The following is a 23,924-nucleotide window of genomic DNA, read 5'->3' on the forward strand; positions in this document are numbered from 1 at the left end:
AGAATTTCCTGTTTTCTCTTTTCAAAACTTGTTGAATGGCTATTTTTACCCTGCATTCACCTTCAACTTGCCACAAATAGGATCAATTACACTTGCCTCAAACCAAATTCATTGTTTGAGGCTGCAGGTGCAGGCTCAGGTGGATCAGACAAGATTCAGCCCCCTGAACAGCTTTCACAAGCGCTGTAGACGCTGCTGTGCGGGGGAGGCACTCTCTTCTTTGAATGTGTGGGGTTACAAGTGCCTTTCCCAGCTGCTCCAGGAACACCCTCCTCTTGTTCCGCTTATCAGGCATCCAGGTACGGTTGATCTTGTTCCATATCACGAAGGCATTGTATGAGGACACATCAATGATGTTATGGAAGATGACCAGGGACCAGCAGGCAATCATCCTCCTGCAGCTGTAAGTTCCAATCACTTTGTCCAGGTTGTCCACACCTCTTTTTTTGTGGTTGTAGTCCAGGATGATGGCTGGCTTCCTGTCCTTACGATTACTGATCTCAGGCGTTTTGTGCAGTGTTCTCAGGAGGACCACATTCTTGTTCCTCTTTGGAAGGTAAGAAACTAGAGTGGTGGTGGGGGTGAAGGCTAACTTTGATGAGAAGGCCTCTCTCGCCCTTGTTGCGAGGAGTGCAGGGGGAGCTCAGGCTTGTTCTTTCTAACTGTGCCAACCATGGTTATCTTCCTCTTCAGGAGCTGCTGGCTGAGTTCATAAGAGGTGAAGAAATTGTCACACATGACATTGTGCCTCCTCAGTCCATCTGTCACATCAAGCACAACCCGCATCCCCTGGTTCTTTTCCGGGCCTCTACTGGTCGGCTTCCCTGTGTAGGCTTGCATCTTCCAAGCGTAGCTGGATTAGGCGTCACATGCCACCCATATCTTGATGCCACACATTGCTGGCTTGCTGGGCAGTAATTAGTATCAGAGTCACAGAAAACAATGACATAAATCAATGATATTACAGCAACAGAACAGTGAAAATCAATTACATTACAGATATGAAAATAAAGATGTACCTCTGAATGGAACCAGTTTCTCATCCACTGTTACTTCAGGCCCAGGGTTGTAGAGGTATGGCAGAAGCTCCACCCACTTCTCCCAGACCTCTCTTATGGCCGCCAGTTTGTCTCACACACGTCTTGCAGTTCTTGACTCACGGTTATCAAATTGTAGCATTCTTGAGAAAGTGTGAAAGACTTTCAGTGGCATCGTGGCATGGAAAATCACCCTTCCACTCTCTGCATCCCAGAGACTACATGTAGCCTCGCCTCAGGACATATCAACCCTATGTAGGCACACAGGTCAATCTCATCCATCCTTTTCCAGTTGTCTCCATATTTACGGAAACCCTCCAAATTTGTCATCTCCAGGATGATTTCTTCGATGCCTGGTGTGATGAACATGTAGAATGTTGAGGCGATGTCCTGGGCATGGGTAACTGCATGTCTTGTGTGCTCTGGGGTCATCCTTATGACATGTTGTGCTGCCTTCCTGCCCTGGTTGTCATATGGTGAAAAGGACCATGTTATTTTGCTGGTCTTTGACAGAAATGTCTCTCTTTTAGCTTGGGGCATTTCTTCTTCATCTGAAGATGATGCATCGTGCTCTGGGTTGTATTCTTCCCCATCTTCTTCTTCAGATACCTCTTCTAAATCCTTGTTCTTTTGTTCTTCCTCGACATCTGAAAAAATCTGATCTATGACCTGTTGGGCACTGAAATGTGCACTCTCGGCTTTAGCAAAGAAAGAACTGGGGGGACTGTCATCTGCAGCACCTTTATAGCTTCTGACTGCATTCCCCATTAGTAATAAATGCTTTCAAGAAATGTTTATTTTGTCTGAAATGTTTATTTTGTCTGATTTTAAAAAAAAGGCTGCGAACTTGAGTCATGTGTGGGGTTGTGGAGGGGAGTTTTAGTTCAATCAGTAGCACACAATCTAAGTTTTTCATTGTGTGTGTGTGTCTTTGTGGTTTTTGTGGTGTGTAAATGATTTTATAACTGCCCGGTCAAAAATAACCCTAAGACAATCTTTGTACCCTGGTCGTGTACAGCTTTTATGGAAATATGAACAAATGCAATGTTTCACTTTTTCTAATTTTGAGGTCAATCTAGAAATAGTTATCACATTTCAATGTGAAAAAATATAATTTAGGGGGTTTTCTCTGCTGTTATACATAGTGGCTGGTCGTTTTTTTTACCCTTAAGACAACACAAGGGTTAAGCCTATCCCAAATCTTATCCCTTACTGTCACGGCCGTCGAATGAATAGGACCAAAGCGCAGCGTGGTGAGCATACAAATTCCTTTTTATTAGGATGACGCCGACAAAAACAATAAACAATACAAAAACAACCGCTTAAGGGCTATGTGCCACAAACAAAGTTAACTTCCCACAACGAAAGGAGGGAAAAAGGGCTATGATTCCCAATCAGAGACAACGATAGACAGCTGTCCCTGATTGAGAACCATACCAGGCCAAACATAGAAATAAAGAAACATAGAAAACAAAACATAGAATGCCCACCCCACATCACGCCCTGACCTAACCAAATAGAGAAATAAAACGGCTCTCTAAGGTCAGGGCGTGACACTTACCTTAAACATTTGGCGTTAATGCCTAACCTTAAGATTTCAGAGTTAATGGTTAATCCCAACTCTAACTTTAAGGAATTTGCAGTTAATGCCTTAACCTAACCTTAAACACTTTCAAAATTGAAGTTTGCAACAACTTCGAAATTTGACATTTGAGAAACATGGATGAATGTCTAAAGCTGACATTGGACTGGCTGTATATGGAGGCTTCAACACATATACGCCTCAAAACCATTTGTCTTCTCCTGTGCCTCTCGAATTCTCTAACGAGACTCTGAGTTTATCTAGACCTTGTTGGCTGCCAAAACATATTTCCCTTCCGACTGTTTGACACCCCGGAAAACTTTCCCCCAGCTGTTTAATCAGTGAGATGGGAACATGTGATGCAGTCTGAAAGGTGCCTTTGAGCGGGGTCTCATTGGATGTTATGTCATCAGAGTCTTTCATGTCAGACACATAGGATCCTCTCCTGCTGCTGCGTCTGTGGAGGATGTTTTGGGTCCTCACAAAATAGCATTTTTCATATCATTGGTAAATCATAAGATTTAACAATGATCAGCACTTTTCCCCACAAACTATATATTTGTATATGATTTTTAGGTGTATACTGTAGGTCGTAATCAATAAAACCTCACAATACGGGGCAGAGCGTTAGGTTTTACTGCTGGGAGACAAGCTCCACTAAAACCATTGACAACTACATGCCATTGTCAAGGGATTGTCACATAAATATCATAACTGTTTGATTTTAATATCATCACCTCTTCAAGAGCAAAGTCATAACTACACATTTCAGTCTATTCCACATTTACAGTGCCTTCAGAAAGTATTCACACCCCTTGACCTTTTCCACATGTTGTTGTGTTACAGCCTGAATGTAACATTTATTAAATTGAGATAAGTTCAGGAGTACACATTTGCTTAACAGGTCACATAATAATAGTATTTAACATAATTTGGAATGACTACCTCATCTCTGTACCCCACACATACAATTATCTATGAGGTCCCTCCTTCGTGCAGTGAATTTTGAACACAGATTCAACCACAAAGACCAGGGAGGTTTTCCAACGCTTCGCAAAGGTCAAGCATTGGTAGATGGGTAAAAATATAAAAAGCAGACATTAAATATCTCTTTGAGCATGGTGAAGTTATTAATTACACTTTGAGTGGTGTATCAACACACCCAGTCACTACAGAGATACAGGCCTCCTTCCTAACTCAGTTCCTGGAGAGGAAGGAACACTCTCAGGCCAATAATACTTTAAAATAGTTACAGAGTTTAATGGCTGTGATAGGAGAAAACTGAGGGTGGATCAACAACATTGGCTTTACTCCAAAATACTAACCAGACTGCAATTGACAGATTTAAAATAAGGAGGAGGGTACAGAATGATAAATAGTTGGAAACATGCATCCAGTTCGCAATTGTGCACTAAAGTAAAACTGCGAAAAATGTGGTAAAGAAATTAACTTTAAGTTCTGAATACAAAGTGTTGTACTTGGGGCAAATCCAACAGAACAGATCACTGAGTACAACTCTTCATATTTTCAAGCATAGTGGTGGCTGCATTATGTTATGGGTGTGATTGTCAACGGCAAGGACTATGGAGATTTTTTTAGGATAAAAAGAAACGGAATAGAGTTAAGCACAGGTAAAATCCTAAAGGAAAACCTGGTTCAGTCTGTTATGCAGCCGACACTGGGAGACAAATTCACCATTCAGCAGGACAATAACCTAAAACACAAGGCCAAATATACACTGCGCTGGAGTTGCTTACCAAGTTTACATTGAATGTGCATGAGTGGCCTACTTACAATTTTGACTTAAATCAGCTTCAACCTCTATGGCAAGACTTGAAAATGGATGCCTAGCAATGATCAACAACCAACTTGACAGAGCTTGTCGAATTCTACAAATAATAATGTGCAAATTTTGTACAATCCAGGTGTGCAAAGCTCTTAGATATTTATCCAGAAAGACTCACAGCTGTAATGGCTGCCAATGGTGGTTCTAACATGTATCGACTCAGGGGATGTGAATACTTGTGTAAATAAGATTTTTCTGTATTTCAATAAATGTGCTAACATTTCTGTTTAATCCATTTTGATTGCAGGCTGTTATACAACAAAATTTGGAATAAGCCAAGGGGTATGAATACCTTCTGAAGGCACTGTAAGTCTATCATCAGAGTTATACATCAGAGTTATGATCAGTAAACATCAATTGATCGTGTATTTGCAGATACAGTTAAAGCCAGAAGTTTACATACACTTAGGTTGGAGTCATTCAAACTCGCTTTTCAATCACTCCACAAATTTCTTGTTAAAAAACTATAGTTTTGGCAAGTCTGTTAGGAAATCTACTTTGTGCATGCCACAAGTCATTTTTCCAACAATTGTTTGCAGACAGATTATTTCACTGTATCACAATTCTGGTGGTTCGGAAGTTTTATATACACTAAGTTGATTGTGCCTTTAAACAGCTTGCAAAATTCCAGAAAATTATGTCATGGCTTTAGAAGCTTCTGATAGGCTAATTGACATCATTTGAGGCAATAGGAGGTGTTCCTGTGGCTGTATTTCAATGCCTACCTTCAAACTCATTGCCTATTTGCTTGACATCATGGGAAAATCAAAAGAAATCAACCAAGAACTCAGAAAAAAAATTGTAGACCTCCACAAGTCTGGTTCATCCTTGGGAGTAATTTCCAAATGCATGAAGGTACCACATTCTTCTCTACAAACAATAGTGCTCAAGTATAAACACCATGGGACAATGCAGTCGTCATACCGCTCAGGAAGGAGACGTGTTCTGTCTCCTAGAGATGAAAGTACTTTGGTGCGACAGGAGCAAATCAATCCCAGAACAACAGCAAAGGACCTTGTGAAGATGCTGGTGGAACAGGTACAAAAGTATCTATATCCACAGTAAAACGAGTCCTTTATCGACATAACCTGAAAGGCCGCTCTGCAAGGAAGAAGCCACTGCTCCAAAACCGCCATTAAAAATCCAGACTGCACATGGGGACAAAGATTGTACTTTTTGGAGAAATTTCCTATGGTCTGATGAAACAAAAATAGAACTGTTTGGCCATAATGACCATTGTTATGTTTAATGGAAAAGGGGGAGGCTTGCAAGCTGAAGAACACCATCCCAACCCTGAAGCACTGGGATGGCAGCATCATGTTGCCGGGGTGCTTTGCTGCAGGAGGGACTGGTGCACTTCACAAAATAGATGGCATCATGAGGAAGCAAAATTATTTGAATATATTGAAGCAACATCTCAAGACATCAGTCAGGAAGTTAAAGCTTGGTCGCAAATGGGTCTTCCAAATAGACAATGACCCCAAGCATACTTCTAAAGTAAAATGGCATAAGGACAGCAAAGTCAAGGTATTGGAGTGGCCATCACAAAGCCCTGACCTCAATCCAATAGAAAAATGTGTGGGCAGAACTGAGAAAGTGTGTGTGAGCAAGGAGGCCTACCAGCTCTGTCAGGAGGAATGGGCCAAAATTTACACAACTTATTGTGGGAAGCTTTATTACAACCAAATAATTATAACATTTATTTAACATTTCTTTGAAAACGTCACACAGTTGTCAATGGTTCTAGGGGAGCTGGGGGGGGGGGGGGTCTCCTTGTCCCCCAGCAGGCAAACCGAACACTCTGCACCTTATTGTGACGTTGTATTGATAATGACCTAAAAGCACTTCACTAATCTGAGTGTGTCATACAGTGTTGTGTTCAAGACCACCTAAAGCGAGACCGAGTCAAGACCGAGACCGGGAGGGGGACAAGGTGTCCGAGACGAGTCAAGACTGAGACCAAAAACATGCGAGTCCAATATAAGACAATGATTGTAATTTTGTCAAATTGCCAACATAAGAGTTCAAAAGGTCTAGTATTTCTGTGTTCATATTTCAGAAGAACATATGGATTACTTATACATTCAGAACAGTGAAAAAATGCATGCTGAGGGCAAATAGCGCCACTTTACAAATTATTACTAACCCAAACAATGGGGGCCTTCTATGCTTTCGGAGAAGGGCTAAGGATTTACAAAATAATAATAATTATTATTATAATATTATTATTTTCAATTATGTTTTATTTTAAAAGATTCTTATAGCTTGAATCCCGCTAACGGGATCGATATGACAACAGCCAGTGAATGTGCAGGGCGCCAAATTCAAAACAACAGAAATCTCATAATTAAAATTCCTCAAACTTAGAAGTATTTTACACCATTTTAAAGATAAACTTGTTGTTAATCCCACCACATTGTCCAATTTCAAAAAGGCCTTATGACGAAAGCACACCAAAAGATTATGTTAGGTCTGCACCGAGTCACAGAAAAACACAGCCATTTTTTCCAGCCAAAGAGAGTAGTCACAAAAAGCACAAATAGAGATAAAATTAATCACTAACCTTTGATCTTCATCAGGTGACACTCATAGGACTTCATGTTACACAGTACATGTATGTTTTGTTCGATAAAGTTCATATTTATATACAAAATCTGAGTTTACATTGCCGCGTTATGTTTAGTAGTTCCAAAACATCCTGTGATTTTGCAGAGCCACATCAATTTACAGAAATACTCATAATAAACATTGATAAAAGATACAACTATTATGCATGGAGTTATAGATACACCTCTCCATAGAATCAATCCTCAAGGTGTTTTTCACATATCTATTCGATGATAAGTCATTCGTGGCAGTTTAGTTTCTCCTCTGAAGAAATGGACCTGGAGTTTACGCAATAATTTCGACGCAGGACACCGGGCGGACACCTGGTAAATGTAGTCTCTTATGGTCAATCTTCCAATGATATGCCTACAAATACGTCACAATGCTGCAGACACCTTGGGGAAACGACAGAAAGGGCAGGCTCATTCCTGGCGCATTCACAGCTATATAAGGAGAAATTGGAACACAGCGCCTTCCGAATCTGGGGCATTTCCTGTATGAAATTTCATCTTGGTTTCGCCTGTAGCATTAGTTCTGGGGCACTCACGTTTTGGAAACGTCAGAGTTTTTTCTTTCCAAAGCTGTCAATTACATGCATAGTCGAGCATCTTTTCGTGACAAAATATCTTGTTTAAAACGGGAACGTTTTTTATCCAAAAATTAAAAGAGCGCTCCCTATCTCGAAGAAGTTCAGATTTCAAAAAAGCTTTACCGAAAAAGCACACCTCGCAATAATCTGAGTACAGCGCTCAGACAATAACTCAAGCCATACAGATTTCCACCATGTTTTGGAGTCAACTAATTCAGAAATAGCATTATAAATATTAATTTACCTTTGATGATATTCATCTGAATGCACTCCCAGGAATCCCAGTTCCACAATAAATGTTTGATTTGTTCGATAAAGTCCATCATTTCTGTCCAAATACCTCCTTTTTCTCAGCACGTTTAGCCAAGTAATCCAAATTCATGACGCGCAGGCCAGACGAAAAGTCAAAAAGTTCCGTTACAGTCTGTAGAAACATGTCAAACGAAGTATAGAATCAATATTTGAGGATGTTTTTAACACAAATCTTCAATAATGTTCCAACCGGAGAATTCCTTTGTCTTCAGAAATCCAATGGAACACAAGCTAACTCTCAAGTGAATGCGTGTGACCAGCTCATGCCACTCTGGCAGACCTCTGACTCATTCAGCTCCCATTCCCCCATTCCCCCCCCATCTAGTGGAAGCCTTAGGAAGTGCAATTTGACCCCATCGACACTGTATATTCGATAGGCAAAGAGTTGAAAAACTACAAACCTCAGATTTCCCACTTCCTGGTTGGATTTTTTCTCAGGTTTTTGCCTGCCATATGAATTCTGTTATACTCACAGACATCATTCAAACAGTTTTAGAAACTTCAGAGTGTTTTCGATCCAAATCTACTAATACGCATACTATGCATATATTAGCAACTGGGCCTGAGTAGCATGCAGTTTACTCTGGGCACCTTATTCATCCAAGCTACTCAATACTGCCCCGAGCCATAAGAAGTTAATCTCTCCAGTTTTTGTTGGAAAGGAAAGGATTAACATTGAAGAATACATTTTAAAAAATCCAATCAGTCAGCCATTGGCTAAGCCATCAGAAGCTAGATAGAAGGCATATGCCGTTCAACTGTATAAGGGCAACTTTTTGAGTGACAGTGGAATTAACAAATCACATTTTGACTTGTAATGGGTGGGACCGTTTTGGAAACTTATGGAAACAAAATGTCACACTTCACACACATGTTTATGGGCTTCATAAAATTATTGTTTGCGTCCCAATATTAAACTTTATATACGTCACAGAAGACTGAACTATAACAAAACTGTTTGACATAGAAACACCGGATTTTCATCAGGGTTTTTGAAATAATCTTTATTAATTATGAAATTATGAAAAATATTAATAACATTCCCTCCATGAGGCCAAAGAGGGCGCTTTTGGTCATTGACTACATGATTTCTCTATTGTACTACATAATTGATAAGTCGTATACCTCCACTACACTACTTTGATACACATCAGTGGGGATTAAGAAGTGAGTATACGCAATTCCCACTTTAAAACGTGGGTATACGGACTATGTTGGATACCTGCGTATAGCCTCCACTACACAACTGGCCCTTTGTGTTTTACAAAAGGTTCACTGTCCTACATGAGTGTGCTCGTATTACAGTTGCTGTCCTTACAACATCACAAACCTGTCACACACTGAAGACCTATAGGTTCTCCACTGTACTAACCTGTCACACACTGAAGGTCCTATAGGTTCACCACTGTACTAACCTGTCACACACTGAAGGCCTATAGGTTCACCACTGTACTAACCTGTCACACACTGAAGGCCTATAGGTTCACTGTACTAACCTTTCACACACTGAAGGTCCTATAGGTTTACCACTGTACTAACCTGTCACACACTGAAGGCCTATAGGTTCACCACTGTACTAACCTGTCACACACTGAACACCTATAGGTTCACCACTATACAAACCTGTCACACACTGAAGGTCCTATAGGTTCACCACTGTACTAACCTGTCACACACTGAAGGCCTATAGGTTCACCACTGTACTAACCTGTCACACACTGAAGGCCTATAGGTTCACCACTGTACTAACCTGTCACACACTGAAGGTCCTATAGGTTCACCACTGTACTAACCTGTCACACACTGAAGGCCTATAGGTTCACCACTGTACTAACCTGTCACACACTGAAGGCCTATAGGTTCACCACTGTACTAACCTGTCACACACTGAAGGTCTATAGGTTCACCACTGTACTAACCTGTCACACACTGAAGGCCTATAGGTTCACCACTGTACTAACCTGTCACACACTGAAGGCCTATAGGTTCACACACTGAAGGTCCTATAGGTTCACCACTGTACTAACCTGTCACACACTGAAGGTCTATAGGTTCACACACTGAAGGCCTATAGGTTCACACACTGAAAGCCTATAGGTTCACCACTGAAGGCCTATAGGTTCACACACTGAAGACGTATAGGTTCACACACTGAAGACGTATAGGTTCACACACTGAAGGCCTATAGGTTCACACACTGAAGGCCTATAGGTTCACACACTGAAGACCTATAGGTTCACACACTGAAGGCCTATAGGTTCACACACTGAAGACCTATAGGTTCACACACTGAAGGCCTATAGGTTCACACACTGAAGACCTATAGGTTCACACACTGAAGACCTATAGGTTCACACACTGAAGGCCTATAGGTTCACACACTGAAGGCCTATAGGTTCACACACTGAAGGCCTATAGGTTCACACACTGAAGGCCTATAGGTTCACACACTGAAGACCTATAGGTTCACCACTGAGCAAACATGTCTACAATAGATATAAAGGCTGTTAAGATACTGTATTCATGTTCGAAGAGAGGGGTGAATATATTTGACCTGAGACACTAAATGTGGTCTCTCGACTGGTCTCGAGCACTACAACACCGATGTCATAATTACTGTATGGACTTTGATGTGGAGAAGTTACTGCATGTCAGATCTAGTCAGTCACACCTCCACAGTACTTACCCACTGTATCAAATCAAATCCAATTATATTTTTCACACGCGCCGAACACAACAGGCGTAGACCATACTGTGAAAGGCTTTCTTAAGAGCCCTTTCCCAACACTGCAGAGATAAACAAATATATATACACAGTTGCAAAAAAGAAAAGGAAATAGTAACATAAGAAAATAACAATAACAAGACTATATACAAGGAGTACCGGTGCAGAGTCAATGTGCAGGGGAACAAGGTAGTTGAGGTAATATACTTAATATGTGCATGCAGGTAGGGGTAAAAGTGACTAGGCAATCAGGCAAACATCAGGCAATCATGGGCAATGTGGTCGCAGCCTGAACCGGGAAAAAACCACCATATCCATCACTGAGAAAACAGAAAGAGAAACAATAGGAGTTGTTTCGATTACCTCTACTGACAGGTCCCCCCTGGCTCTATGTCTGTGCTTCCATTAGACAGACCTCTTCACAGGGTGATAATGCATTCTGTATGCTACTGTCATCACATTGTATTGCAACTCTCTTCAGAGGGGACTTGTGAAAATGCCTCCTGCCTCATTCTGCGTTCCTGTCATAGATCTTGTGTTGTGTGTTTCCTGGTAGGGTTAGGATTGACCTTACAAACACACAGTAGGGAAATAAAAAAAAGAACAATAAAGCTGTACCGTCATAGAAGGAACTATACACAGTGGAATGAGTTCTGTTTTAGCCGTGTGGGGTCGGATTGCTTTCCCATCTGTCGCCCATCAGGTTCAATCTTTTAGCTCAACCTCTATGCTTGGCCCTTACAGTTCAGTGATCTATATAACTGGGGTGCTGAGGGGGCTGTCGCTATACTGTCACTATACTGCCACTATACTGGCAATATACTGTCGCTGTACTGCCACTATACTTTCACTACACTGTCACTATACTGTTGGTTGTCGCTACTGTCGCTATACTGTCAATATACTGTCTCCATACTGTCGGCTGTCGCTATCCTTTACCCCTTTACCCCTTTACCCCGTTACCCCATTACCCCGTTACCCCGTTACCCTGTTACCCGTTTCCCCCATTACCCCGTTACCCCTTTACCCCGTTACCCCTTTCCCCCGTTACCCCGTTACCCCTTTACCCCGTTACCCCTTTACCCCTTTATCCCGTTACCCCGTTACCCCTTTACCCCGTTACCCCTTTACCCCGTTACCCTTTACCCCGTTGCACTTGTGATGTATCTTTTATATTCAATATTTAATTGATACATCTGATTACATTCTAATCAAATTTGATCACATCGACCATGTTTAAGCTGGCTTTGATAAGGGAATGTGCCCAGCTATATCTTGACTAAACCTTGATAACTGGTATATAAAGAAAAGCATTCATTTTCCTGAGAATATCTCTATGAAATATACAATATGAATCTAGCCTGGGCTATGCAGAATAGATTGAGTATTGCCGCTAATGGTAATCATTGTTGCTGCGGTAAAGCGTTGTGATGTGATGAGGTTATAAGAATGCAGCAGCCTCGTCTTGAGTTCTGAACCCGGGCACGGACAGGCGCAATGCCCAAATCAGTCTGAGAATAGAAATGTCCTTCAGAAACTGCCTCTAAAACACAGGGACAACATTGCAGAAATGGGGAGCAACAGAGAGATAAATCATTGGATGTGTATGGCAGCCATGCGAAATGGACAGATTCTTGTGATTAGCAGCGGCTCCTATGAGTAGCCTTTCCCCTCCTTGCTCTTTATCTCTGTGTTTTACCCTCTCCGTCTGACATCATGGCTTTGAGAGAGGGTAACACTTTCCACAGAGCAGCCTATGGCTAAGTTATTTAGCAGACACTTTTATCCAGAGCAACTTACAGTAGTGATTGCATACATTATTATACTTATTTTCCCTTGAATGGGTCCCCCGTGGGAATCGAACCCACAACCCTGGCATTACAAGGGTCATGCTTTACCAACTGAGCCACACATATGTAAGAGTCCTACACCAACATTTGATGCTGAGACAGATTTTGTTACTGCTAATTGTCTTGTCATGTCATCCCAGTGAATTCAAGCGTTAAGAGAAAAAAATCTTCTCCAGGGGTAATAAAATTGTTTATTAAACAATTTTCCATCGTCTTAGGCACAATTTATCTTGCAAGCCTTTTTGACATAACAAACACGTCCCTATTTCCCTACGATTAATGGAGTGCAGTCTGGCCTCTCCTCAACACTGCAGTGCTGCCGAGGTAGCTGCCTGTTGATTTGGCAATTTGGTCCATCAACAGGCGAGAGGATGGCGTGGGCAATTACGCCTGTGCTGGTGCGTGTCCTAATGCAGTCTGGGCCTGTGGTGGTGTGAAGTGGTGGTATGGAGGGGATGGTTGAGAGCAGCAGGCGGCGGTTAGCGTGGCTAGCGTCAGACAGACAGAGGTGCTGAGAGATGGACTCATCCCGCGCTCCTCCTCAGGTGATGAAGTTTAATAACACTGCCTCTCGCCAATGAACCAGCAGGGTTCACGCACACACACACACACACACACACACACACACACACACACACACACACACCAGAGCAGGGGTCAAGGTTGGGCTACACAATAGGTCAATTGTATTTCAATTAACAAAAATCTTTTAAAGTCGTCATTTCGGACCCTGCCAACAGTTACTTCTGCTAATGGCTACATTTACTCTATGTTTCTGTGGATGGCTGGTGGGAATAACCCTGTTCTGGTACAGAGATCTCCAGGCAGAAAGTACCTCTAACAACTATTTAAACTGCTCCACTCTCTCCCATTGCCTTCCTCTGCCTGCCTGCCTGCCTGGCACTTTGCATTACCGAGATTGATTGGGTTAATGGTCCGGCAATGGACAGACATCTTTTCTGGGAGTCTTAACTTGTTTTGTCTGGTGGCTGCTTCATGCCACATAAACTGAGAAGAGCTCAAGTGCTGCCGGTCTAGTACCCTACTGGCTGCTGTTAAGGCTAAAGCCCCCAGCCCCTCGGTTGAGCTTGTCACTGCAAATGTTGCCTTTACGACAAGCTCCAATTTACTAAGTTGGATCTGATTCGGAAAGCCTTCATAATGGATCGTGGGCTTAGCTAGCCCTTCAATGCCTTGCTTGATGTTTGCTCTGCCTCCCAACCTGCCCGCGGCGCTGGACACAAGACATGATTCTGAGGTTGGTAAAAGTTTTTTCTATTTAAATTTTTTATAAAAACACCCCGTACATTAATTCATGGATTTCAAGGTGTGAGGTGTCTTTCTCACCTGTCAACTGACCTAGTACCTTCGATCAAACAACCTACTGTACACAGGTTCCATTTACCCATCGCTCTTTCTACAAAATATACAGCAGAAATTGGCCTTAGATGGTTGAAGGGAGAGCATATTGCATGCCAGAGTCTTGAGTCCCAGGTGCTGCTTAAGAACAGATCTTGTATGGCGAGGTTTTGGCAATAAGTCCACACACAGGCATTACGCATGCTCGCACACACAAACACACACACAATTGCCATGGCCAAGCCGGGTTGCTACTCCTAATAGAACTGAGGATGTATGGCTGCAGTCTCGTGAAATTCATTATAGCGTGTCTGTGAGCCAAGTCTTTGTCGACCGAGCAGGATAAGTGGCTGGAAGTATGTTCTTTTTGGATTCGTAAACGTGATTATAATTCTCGGATCCTTTCATGGTCACAGGGAGAATACACTGCTAGAGGTGTTTTGGATGTTGTATCTCGTGTGAAAAGAAGGTGGAACCTCTTGTTTTTCCCTTGATCATTACTTCCTCCGGCCGCGCATTCTCCGTAAAGTTGTAATTTCTCCGTGTTCAGTGTTTCCTTTAGGCCCTGACTTTAGGCTTGCCGATGGGAATCTCTAAGTTGCCTCTATTGACAAGCCAAAGAGTAACATGCAGAAGATGAGAGGATATGGACATCTTGCTAATATGGATAGAGATGCATGTAGCCAACACTGTGCAGCCTGTCTTCAGCCCGTCTTCGCCTCTGTCTGGTATCGTACAGGACTCCTAGTCAGATGGCTCTCCCCTGTGATGCCATCGGCGTGGTTGCAACCCTTACTACGTCTTTCATCCGCTCGTCACATTTCTCAAACACGTCTCTCTATTATGTCTCTATGTTTCCAACACACGCACGCACATGCACGCACGCACACGCACAAAAAACATCAGATGAAGGTTTAGGCCCTTCCTCTTTGGTTTCCATATGGCTTCACAGTTCATGTTTACAAGATAATCAATAAAAACAAAAGATAAATCAGTTGAAGTATAGGCCCATCTCTAAGTGCCATTTACAAGCTAATCACAAAAGTTCATCTTAAAAAAAGAAAAGCGATACAGTATCTCGCCTTGTATCAATTGCCTTGGTACCTCTCGATACTCCACAGTTCCAATGAGTCTGGTCTTGACGTGCTCTGAGAGAGAGAGGGACGGAGATGCATCTGAAGCAGAAAACATCTGCAGAGAGCTGCTAGCATAATGAAACAAGGTGTGAACAGTACCAGGGGCTAGCCACCCCCCCGCCCACTTCAAACTCCCACCTCCCTCTCTGTCCTCTATGCACCCACAATCTCCCCTCGCCTCTCTCCTCCACTTGTGATTGTTACGTTCTAAAGGGCACTGTGCAGAGACAGAAATAGATATCAGCAGAGAGAGAGAGAGAGAGCCACCCAGTGCCGTATCCTTTTTCAGTGACGTCACTTAAGTGCAAAGGGCAAGCCGAACACAATAGCTGTCACCTGGCTTGCAGAAGCCAACTCGTAGAGTACAGTAGCGCAGACACACACTCGCCTTATAGGCTCAGGCACAAATTCAGAGGCCTTCAAAAGGGGTCTCTATAGACCGGCCTCTTGGGTCATTAAGCCGTCTCAAAAACCCCATCTCACACAGAGTGGGAGTCAGAGCGTCCATGGGATTGTCCAGAGAGCTGACATATAAATCCGGTTAATCCGGTTACATGAGGCCCGCTGGATGTCCTGGTCTGGCAGTGTTTGATACGCGGGCAGCCGGGCAACACGCATCCTCTGGATCATCAGAGGGACAAACAGACAAACGCGCGGAGCTTTGATACTTTGATGCACCGTAAACAGTTACTCTACTGGGAGGGTTTCATTAGTCGGTTGGCTGGGTTGATACAGCGTGATGATTTGTCTCCTTTTTTTAAATTCATATTTTTAAGTGCTTGTACCAATTAGTGTTGTTTATCAAGTGGGAATGGAGCTTTGATAACCATCTGACCTTGTGGAAAGCCACACTTAGCATAATTAGCTTGCCCTCGCTATAGCTGGAAAACATTAAGACGCTTACATGATATCTGGGTGTCGTACGGTATCAAGGGTTGTTTATGCAGAGGGAAAATCGAGTTATCACCGACACTCGTTATCCTTGCCCTCACGTGTGATGTATCAGATCCCTGCGATATCGATTTTTCATTGCGGTCCTAAAATCTAGCGTAGCTCTTTGATTTGACCCATTTGCATAAGCGCCTTGGCAGGACATGAAAACTCTTGGAGAGAGAAGAGCTGCTACTTGAGGGGCAAATTTACATTTAGTGCTTGTATAGTCAATGGAGAGAACACAATGTTCAATTATACAATCGCACAATTAAATCCCACCATTCCAGGACATGCTCGTCACATTACTGCCAGGGCTCTTGTGGGAAAACATTATTTTTTTTCTCCAGCGGGTGCGAGAATGGCTTTCGTAAAAGGTTGACGTGTAGCATTTCTCCAACGTCAGGTAATTGGCTGTCCAAGGTGCCTTTCTCTCCTTTTTTAAGGTGTTTTCTTCTTTCCACCTTTTTTTCCGGGTGAGCGATTCTTTCCCTCCTCAGTCGGCTGGTGTGGAGCGTGGCGCGTAGACAGACAGATGACATCACAGCGAGATAACACATGTCTCCAAGGTTCTTCTCTCTGTCCTGAGGGCAGATGGTGGTGACAGATTGCAGGACTAGGACAGTGTTCGCTAGCTCCTCTCTCCAGTCGGGCCTCATGCAACAACAATGTGAAGGGACTGAGCTGAGCCCAGAGTGAAACTGTTCTCATTCAAAATGCATTGATTGGGCTTGTATTGAAATGCATGTAGCTCTTTTTCCTGTGGTCATACACAATCACAGAATGGCTTTGGAAACTGAAAACATACAACATTATTTGAGCCTAGGTAGTGCTTCGTAAGTAGATCCCTCACAGGTAGATCATTCCTAGTGTGTTCCCAGATCAGTTTGTGCTCTTGCTTATACCATTGCAGTCCTCGTCAAGCAAAACAAAAATGATTGGCATGACAATGAGTGACAAGGAATTGGCACGATGGCACAAACAGACTGGCACTCAGGCTATCTAGATCCTTCCAGTTTTAAAATAAGAGCTGTATGTGTGTGTGTACGTGCGTGCGTGTGTGCGTGCGTGCGCGTGTGTGTGTCTGTGTGTGTGTGTGTGTGTGTGTGTGTGTGTGTGTGTGTGTGTGTGTGTGTGTGTGCGTGTGCGTGCGTGTGTGTGTGTGTCTGTGTGTGTGTCTGTGTGTGTGCCTGTGTGTGTGTGTGTGTGTGTCTGTGTGTGTGTGTGTGTGTGTGTGTGTGTGTGTGTGAGGTTTGTCAACAACAACACAGCATCAACATTGGCGGCGATGTATGTCGGCTTCTATTCTATTGAATTCGATCATCTGTCTTCCATCTTTTTCCGTCCTGTTCTCTGCTTATTACTTACAGCTGTCTGAAAGATCATACAGGGTGTTTTTATGGTTATTCAATAGCAGAAATCTCTCATCCATAAACAGGCCGCTTGAACAGCCGATGAAAAATATGTCTCCTGAAGGCAAATGTCACACCTGTCAGCAGAGATGAAAATGTAAAAGTCTCAATTATTGTTCAAAACAGCAGGAAATAGAACATAAAATGTGTTGTCATACAAAGCAACACATGTGAGTCTCACTGAAGGGGCTAATTAAAATGCTTGTCTTTTCATGAGGATTGGAGCAAAATTAACTGTCAGTGGGACCTTCGTATTCACAATTCTTAACATTCCCCGCGCTCGGCAGTGCACAGCTGTCAGCGCATGATGATTTATGTTTATTTGCATTTACTTCAAAACAAACAGAGGGACTGAAAAGTGATATTCCGTTTGAATATTGAATGAGGCTAGAACCTGATTGTAAAGAGTTTTGGCTGTAATGTGAGCTGTGGGCCGAGTGGATCTCTGCCTTATCTTAATCACACTTCAAATGTCATGTCATTCATGACACCTGCGTTGAGTCAAACATTTAATCCCATGTATCTTGCATTGTTTACATGGATACTCATTTGGGACATTTCGTTGATGATGAGAGAGGGGAATAGCTGTTTACATTACTGTAATGGCACACTATTCCCTATATAGTGCACTACTCTATGGGACCTGGCCCAGAGTAGTGCACTTTATAGGGAGTAGCGTACCATTTTGGACATACTCCGTGATAGCTGGTGATATCATCCTATGAGCTGTTCGGTTTTCCCCCTTTGATCCCTCCTTCCTTCTCTCTCTTGAGGGTAATCATCGTGTGATTGGATGTTTGCTTGTTTTTGTTATTTAGCCCTATCATGATGACATACAACCCATCCACTGACAGCATCTCACCTTAGCATCACAATCATTTGATTATGTCATGCAGTGTCGAGAGGAGGGCAGGGCGATTGGAGTATTACGTCACATGAACTTCAGCTGGCTCCTCGTGCATGCTTTTACCTCCATCCATTGCATTGGGGGCAGCACTGTCACACAAAAGGCCATATTTGGACTGTCAGCTTGTATCACACAGCCCCTCACCTCACCTCTGCGGGTCTGTGTCTGTGGCTAGGAATAGTGTGCGTGCCTGTGCCTGTGCATGCAAGTGGATGTGTGTGTGCTCTCTGCTCTCCTCACGCGGTAGTGGCAGCCCTCATGATGATTCACATAACCCACGAATAAAGAAACAGCGAGAGAGAGATAGAGAGAGAGAGAGAGAGGTACAGAGAGAGAGAGGTACAGAGAGAGAGAGGTACAGAGAGAGAGAGGTACAGAGAGAGAGAGAGGTACAGAGAGTGATAGAAAGACAGAGTGTGGGGAGAGAAAGACAGAGAGAGAGGGACAGAGAGCGAGAGAGAAAGAGAGAGAGAGAGAAAGAGAGAGAGACCGAGCGAGAAAGTCACATCCTGTAAAATCCCATTTGTTTCCCGCCAGTGGAGAGACGGTTGGAGATGGGGCCTCTTTGATGAGATTTGCTCTCCTGCTCCTCTTTGATTATCTCTTATGCTGCTTGTTATGATGCTCCCCTAAGTGTCTTAGTTAAATTTCACTGGGATCACAGCAGCTGTTGCTGAAGTCCATGAGGCGAAGCCAAGCAGCTTTGGAGAGCCCATCACTGCCACTCTCTCTGCAGCCGACAAAAGATTTGGGCTGTAATCTATAGGGATTAGGTGAGGAAAAGTGAGGAAAATGCAAATCTAGAATGTTCATAAACAAGGATTTCTCAAACCCACCAAAGTTAGGCTTTGAATGATAAGGAGCCGTGTCTGCCCCCCCCCCCCCCCTCAAGTGAAATATATACTGAACAAAAATATAAATGCAACATGTAAAGTGTTGATCCCATGTTTCATGAGCTGAAATAAAAGATCCCCAGAAATTGTCCATACACACATCCCTGTTAGTGAGCATTTCTCCTTTGCCAAGATAATCCATCCACCTGACAGGTGTGGCATATCAAGAGGCTGATAAAACAGCATGATCATTACACAGGTGAACCTTGTGCTGGGGACAATAAAAGGCCACCCTAAAATGTGCAGTTTTGTCACACAAGTTGAGGGAGCATGCAATTGGGATGCTGACTGCAGGAATGTCCTCCAGAGCTATTGCCAGATAATTGAATGTTAATTCTCCACTATAACCCACCTTCAACGTCGTTTTAGAGAATTTGGCAGTACGTCCAACTGGCCTCACAACCGCAGATCAGTCATGTGAAATAAAAAAATGAATTTACTGTAACTCAGTAAAATTGTTGCATGTTGCGTTTATATTTTTGTTCAGTATAAGTGGATACCAATAGTTTCACAATATCCATAACGGTATAAAATAACAGGAATGAAAACATGCAAAGTGGACGATGTAATGGGGGCGGCAGGGTAGTCTAGTAGTTAGACCGTTGGACTAGTACCCGGAAGGTTGCAAGTTCAAACCCCCGAGCTGACAAGCTACTAATCTGTCGTTCTGCCCCTGAACAGGCAGTTAACCCACTGTTCCTAGGCCGTCATTGAAAATAAGAATTTGTTCTTAACTGACTTGCCTAGTTGAATAAAGATAATATGAATAAAAAATAAATAAAATGGGTTTCACAGCAAGGCAAATTCTACCTGTTAAACGCTAGTAAGACATTAGACGCCCCATGTATGATTCATAGTAATCTCCCCAAGTCATGAAGTGGTGCTAGCACACACTTTGATTAATACAGATAATTGCCAGGTTCGCTCTGAGAAGGACTACACCCCCCCACAAGGCACTACTCACTGTACTCTTCAGGATGAATCAACAGGAAGTAAATGTTTGTTGTTGTTTTGTAGAGAAGACAACAACTGTCATTGGTGAGAAGACTTGGTGAGAACATTGTGAAAGAAGACCTGTTACCATCTCCTTTTTCACCATGGAAACATAGACTCAGCAGGATTTTTGCCACTAAACTCTGGAGAGAGGGAGCTACATAGGAGTACAGTAGACAGCCAGACACAACTTTCTACAAGCGACCTGTCACTCCTAATAGGCAGCGATGAGAGGAGAAGGAGAAGGAGAAGGAGAGATGTTCGAATGAACCCACCTGTCTCAGACATTTAAAATGGATCACTTCAGTGATAGCTGAATAGGTTATCACACCAAGAAGAGAATGATGCAAATGAGAAGTAATTGTCGCAATGAAACCACTCTGTTTGGTGGTGAGTTGTTACTCCTAGACAAAGGAAGATGACTTGTAGACAGGTGCTAGCTACCGGAGCCCCACCATAGGCTAGGACTGTGAGTAAGAGGCCCTGAGAACACAATAAAGAAAGCACTGAGTTACCCAGACCTCCTCTACCACTCTCCTTCCGCTGAACACTTACTGAACTGCCAGCAGCAGAGATCGACAGGCAGGCAATTTACTCCACAGTGTGGGGCACAATGCACAATGTCTCGCAATATTTCACAATGTCTGGGCCAAGGCTGCTCTGCTGTTGTCGAACCCAAAACACTGCAAAAGTTTTTAATAGCCTATATTTTAACATCTATTTTTCTTTACATGTGCATTCTAGACTCGTTGTACATACATGGCACTTCTCTCTTTCTTTTCTTCACAACTGTACATAGTAGGAATATAGTTACTTGACATACAGTGCCTTCAGACAGTATTCACACCCTTTGAGTTTTTCCCACATTTTGTCGTGTCACAGCCTCAATTGAAAATGGATTCAATTGAGATCTGTTTTTAATCACTGGCCTCAACATGATACCTCATCATTTCAAAGTGGAATTATGTTTTTTTTTCTTCAAATCTGTACAAATTAATAAAAAATGAAAAGCTGAAATGTCAATAAGTATTCAAGCCCTTTTTTATGGCAAGCCTAAATAAGTTCAGGAGGAAACATTTGCTTCACAAATCGCATAATACGTTCCATGGACTCACTCTGTGTGCAATAATAGTGTTTAACATGATTTTTGAATGACTACCTCATATCTGTACCACACACATACAATTAACCCTCAGTCGAGGGTTAAGGGTCAAACACAGATTCGAGGGTCAAAACACAGATTCAACCACAAAGACCAGGGAGGTTTTCCAATGCCTCACAAAGAAGGGTTGGATAAAGTTATTAATTACACTTTGGATGGTGTATCAATACACCCAGTCATTACAAAGATACAGGCGTCCTTCCTAACTCAGTTGCTGGAGAGGAAGGAAACCGCTCAGAGATTGCACCATGAGGCCAATGGTGACTTTAAAACAGTTACAGAGTTTAATGGCGGTGATAGCAGAAAACTGAGGATAGATCAACAACATTGTTGTTACTCCACAATACTAACCTAAATTGACAGCGAGAAAAGGAAGCCTGTACAGAATGAAAATATTTCAAAACATGCATCCTGTTTACAACAAGGCTCTAAAGTAATACTGCCAAAAAATTGGCAACGTAATTACCTTTTTGGCCTGAATACAAAGTGTTGCATTTGGGGCAAATCCAATACAACATATTACTGAGTACCACTCTCCATATGTTCAAGCATAGTGCTAGCTGCATCCTGTTATGGGTACGCTTGTCATTTTTAAGGGCAGGGGAGATTTTCAGTATAAAAAAAGAAGGTTACCTAAGCACAGGCAAAATCCTAGAGGAAAACCTGCTTCAGTCTGCTTTCCAACAGACACCTTTCAGCACGACAATAACCTAAAACACAAGGCCAAATCGACACTGGAGTTGCTTAACAAAGAAGTCAGTGAATGTTCCTGAAAGGCAAAGTTACAGTTTTGACTTAAATCTAAATGACAATCTAAGAACTAAAAATGGTTGTCTAGCTATGATCAACAATCATTTTGATAAGAATAATGTGCAAATGTTGCACAATCCAGGTGTGGAAAGCTCTTAGAAACCAGAAAGACTCACAACTGTACTCGCTACAAACAGTTCTTCTACAAAGTATGTAAATGAAGGGGTCAGTTGTGAATATTTGTACTTATGTAAATGAGATATTTCTGTATTTCATTTTCAATACATTTGCAGATATTTCTAAAAACATATTTTCACTTTGTCATTATGGTATATTGTGTGTAGATGGGAGAGAGAAGAAAAGTTGAGGCTGTAACACAACTTATGTAAATGAGACATTTCTGTATTTCATTTTCAATACATTTGCAGATATTTCAAAAAACATATTTTCACTTTGTCATTATGGGATATTGTGTGTAGACGGGAGAGAGAAGAAAAGTATATTTAATACATTTTGAATAAAGTATGCAACACAATGTAAGAAAATGTGGAAAAAGTCCAAGGGGTATGAATACTTTCTGAAGGCACTATATACAGTATATGCATATAGCTAAATACCGCATCCATTTCATCCCAACGGCAGACCTATCAAAGTAAAGAATATTTGTATTGGATTTCCCTTTTTCCTCTGTGTTGTTTTTTAAACACAAGGTTTGTTGCTCAATCACTTAGGCTGCTTAACACATCGGCCTATAGCACTGGGGAGGAAAGATACCGGTAGCCTATATAGATTGTGTAAAAACATAATATACTTCTCGCATAGAGTAGTGCTTCCATAAGCCAGTTATCATATTGGCTCTAATGATGAATTTCAGCTATACTCAGTTTAACCCCGTGTTAACCTGCCAGTTGCTAGCAGAGTCAACTGACCCCTTTGACCAACACCTAACCCATTTGCTGGTGTGCATCTGAACAATATGTCCTTTGCATAAAATAAAAAAAAGAGATTTATGGTTGAAAAGGTGTTTAACGATAGTGACACCAATTGTTATAGGATCGAATAGGCCTACCCCAGTAGAGAACCTAGACAGGCTATTGACCCTCTTACTGTATCAATCGTTTATCCTATCCTAGTTCCACATTAGACAGGTCAATATTTTTCATCCCAAATCACATCTGCTAGAAGGGCAGCTACAGTGTAACAGCATTGAAGTCACAATATACCCCAATCGCTAAAATGACATTGTATCAGATCAAACTCAAAACCCAACCTTGGTTTTACCATTTTAACATCTGTACGGTCCTCAAAATAAAAAAAGTTAGCCGAAGCCGTTTTTTGCCTTCCCATAAACCCAAGACAAATTTGAAGTCCATATTGTCCAAGGTTCCGTATTATATGAATAAAAAGGATGAGTCCATCATGCAAGATTGTAACGTGTAGCGTGGTGTAATGTTGCGTATCGGGGACTACCTCAGCATGAGGTATCACTCATAGCCAACATTGTTATCTTCGAATCCCCAAATATTTTTTTTTTTACATACAACTTATCGACTACAAGACAAACTTTCGGCTTCTCTGCTCGGAGCCTTTTGAAAGTGGGATACAGGGCACGTTCTCTCCACTATTTCATGGAGAAATTGTTCACTGATGGAGAACGGACCGGGCCTTCCCTCCCCTCTGCCACCGAAATGATAAGCCCATTGAAAATCAATTGTATCCACCTGTTATCTCGAGATGAAGTTTCATGAAAACCTTGACTTTATCCTCAAGTTGCCAGATAGTTTTCATTTTCATCCTCCTTTGTTCCCATCATAACAATATTAATTCTCCATAC

General features: G+C 42.3%; 1 protein-coding gene across 2 annotated transcripts in view; it reads left to right on the plus strand.

Annotated features, from left to right (window-relative positions):
* LOC109870608 (glutamate receptor ionotropic, delta-1-like) overlaps positions 1-23,924 on the plus strand; it is a 411,408-nt gene that overhangs the window by 229,633 nt on the left and 157,851 nt on the right. The gene's annotated exons all lie outside the window — the stretch shown is intronic.

The sequence above is a fragment of the Oncorhynchus kisutch genome, linkage group LG25 (assembly GCF_002021735.2).
Source record: "Oncorhynchus kisutch isolate 150728-3 linkage group LG25, Okis_V2, whole genome shotgun sequence".
Classification (NCBI taxonomy): domain Eukaryota; kingdom Metazoa; phylum Chordata; class Actinopteri; order Salmoniformes; family Salmonidae; genus Oncorhynchus; species Oncorhynchus kisutch.